The sequence below is a fragment of the Triticum aestivum genome, chromosome 3B (assembly GCF_018294505.1).
Source record: "Triticum aestivum cultivar Chinese Spring chromosome 3B, IWGSC CS RefSeq v2.1, whole genome shotgun sequence".
Taxonomy (NCBI): Eukaryota; Viridiplantae; Streptophyta; class Magnoliopsida; order Poales; family Poaceae; genus Triticum; species Triticum aestivum.
This window is the reverse complement of record NC_057801.1, coordinates 769,403,346-769,406,749: the sequence shown is the minus strand read 5'-3', so window position 1 is coordinate 769,406,749 and position 3,404 is coordinate 769,403,346.

The following is a 3,404-nucleotide window of genomic DNA, read 5'->3' as shown; positions in this document are numbered from 1 at the left end:
CCCGTCCCGGTTTCTACTTCTTCCAACTCTAATGCAGCAATAAGTTCCTCAGCTTGAGCTATTCGAAGCATTCTCATCTTTTTACAAGAATAGCCTAGAACATTTAGCAAACATGCCAGATGTTGAAAGAACCAATTACAGTCACCACTCTCCTTTGCAATAGCAACAAGAGTTAATTGTAGTTGATGGGCAAAGCAATGGACATAATAGGCATAAGGAGACTCATCCATAATTAGTTTCTTCAGGCCATTAGCATTACCTTTCATATTACTAGTCCCATCATATCCTTGCCCACGGGCCATTGCAAAGCTCAAATTGTATACCATAAGCATGTCCTCAATTGCAGCTTTAAGTGTCAAAGAGGATCTTCAACATGGGCAAGACCAAGAAATCTCACAACTGTCCTTCCTTTCTTATCCACATAACGCAAGCAAACAGCTAGTTGTTCATTCTGGTGCATATCACTAGACTCATCTGCAAGTACTGCAAAATGTCCACCATCAAGATCTTCAATGACTAGTTTAGTAGTCAATTGGGCACAACATTTGATCAACTCTTGTTGTATATCATGGCAAGTCATCTTACAATTTTGTGGAGCATTCTTTAGAACCACCCTATCAACCTCTTCAAAGTTTCCTGCTAGCCAATTTAAAAGCTCAAGGAAATTTCCTTTATTTAGTGAGTCATCACTTTCATCATGTCCTCTAAATGCCAAACCTTGGTGCAATAGGAATCTTAAACACTTGAGTGTCCATGTCACACGGAGCTTATATAGAACCTTGTATTGTGTGGTGTTTGAAGCAATGGACTCCCTAATTGAAGTTGTAGGTGTAGTGAACATATCATACTTTTCTTGAGCCTCAGCGTGAGCACTACTAACAACACCAATATGCCTCTTCAATCTATCTTTCAAGTTCCAATTATTAAACCCACCGATCACGAATGCATCTCCTCCGGGAATTTTTGTTTTATCCTTAGCAGAAGGGGAGCCTTGGCGCAGTGGTAAAGCTGCTGCCTTGTGACCATGAGGTCACGGGTTCAAGTCCTGGAAACAGCCTCTTACAGAAATGTAGGGAAAGGCTGCGTACAATAGACCCAAAGTGGTCGGACCCTTCCCCAGACCCTGCGCAAGCGGAAGCTACATGCACTGGGGCTGCCCTTGAACAAGTAGCAAACTAAGCAGAAAGCAGCCTCTTCTTGCACACTATACTCAAGCCACTTATGATCCTTAAACCAAGTAGGGCAAAAGCGACGGGGATGTCTACTAAAATCTCTGATCTCAAACTTATGATCCTTTGATTGACAAGCACCCAAGTCAATGTATCTCCTTCTAACTCTATCTTGGTCATTGGCATGATACAAAGATATGGGAAGTCGCTTGCCGGGATCACATTCCAGAGCTGCCAAATCTGCTTCAAATTGGGGCATTGATTCATCATCTTCATCGACCGCTTCATCATCTTCTACCATTGGAGTTGTCTCCCTCTCCGGTTGCGGAGCTTCGTCATGTCTTTGCACTATTGCTAGCTGCAGATTGCTCTCAACCTCAATGGAAAGAGAAGTTGGTGTGGATGTAGAAGTTATTTTCCTTGTCTTCGAAGATTTGTCCCACATTTCAAATATGCTAACACCCTTCTTCTTCATCTGCATGACAATCACATAAACAAAATAGAAATCAGTGGCAGTGACAATGTGGCATGGCCTAATATACATGGGACAAACACTTCAATTTTCATAGTAAACAGGAAATGAATCACATAGTAAAGGAAGTTATTGCAATTTCAATTTATTGCATTTAAATTTACAAGCACTCACTGAATAAACTACATATTTGTTAGAAACAGAGGGAAAGAAACAGAGGAAGTGAGGAACCGAGGCCGGACCCGCTGCCTGCTCCTGCTGGACGACACTGTCGCCGGACCTGCTGCCTGCTGCTGCTGGACGGTGCTGAACCGAGGCCGAACTGTCGATGGAGGGCGCTGCCGGCAGCCACCGCGCTGGGGAAGCCGGAGGCGGACTGGCGGCCTGCTGGCCTGGCGCTTGGCGGAGCCGCGGAGGAAAGAGGGCCGGACGGAGGAGATGGGAGCTGGGGAGGGGAGGGAGATGGCCGGAGTGGAGGAGAGGAACTGAGGGAGAGGCGAGAGGAGAAGGCCGGCCGCCGGACCAGAATCGCTCGCCGCCGCCGCCGGAGCCTCAGCTAGCGCTAGGTTAGGGAAAGGGCTCGCGGTCCGCGTCGCTGTGTTTGGGCTGGGCATTGGCTGGGCCAAGTCAGTCTACATGTATATTGATATATGTACTAAATTTATTTTGCACAAAATTCTTTGGTATTCCACGGAATACCCAGGAATACCCCCAGCTCCGCCGTTGCACTTGCAGATGCAAAGGAACGTGGCTCATGCAGTGCCTCAAGAGGAACCACAGCAAACAGCAGGAAAACATCACTAGTTTCAACAGCACAACAGCACCAAAGCATCACTAATTTTGACAGCAAACCAGCAGTAGTTTTGACAGCAGAAGAACACAGTTTTATAGCAAAACAATAGCAGTCTAGCATCTAAATGTTCCAGTTTCAACAACAGCATCTAAACGTTCCAGTTTCGACAATAGCATCTAAAGTTCTAAACGTTCCAGTTTCGACAAACACAAGTGCATGAATATCATTACAGTCCAGAACCAAAATAAAGACTAGTAGATGGCTGGCTGCCACCTCGCCATGCCTTCTCCGAATCTTCTCTTCTCATTGATCTAGCACTCTAGCAACAACTCTACAAGATGGAATGAACAGAAAGTTAGTGGTAGTATAAAGCGAGTCATAGTGGATCTAATTCATGCATATTTGCAGCTTATGAGGATACATACATTCGGGGTCTTAATAAGAACCAACTGAGTTATTTTATGGGTATGTGTTGAACAATTTTTTAACATATGATGAACAAAACTTAAATACACAATGAACATTTTCTGATATACGTTGAACAATTTAATATTATACAATGCACATTTTTGTACTACATAACGAACATTTTCTAATATACATGAACAATTTAATAATATACATTGAACATTTTTTAATACACAATGAACATTTTCTAAATATACATTGAACAATTTAATATTATACAAAGAACATTTTTGTAATACACAATGAACATTTTTACAATGCAAGGTGAAATATTTCATAGTATGCGATGATCATTTTCTTAATTCATTGAGAAAAATTGTAACACACGGTGAACTTTTTATATAAATACACAATAATGAGAAGAAGAACAGAAACGGCAAATAAAAAAGGAAACGTAAAAAAATGAAAGGACAAAAGGAATCAAAACATAAAAATAAAAAACCGGAACAAAACAACTGAAAACCGGTCAAAACAGTGAAAAAACTGTAAGCAGAAAACCATA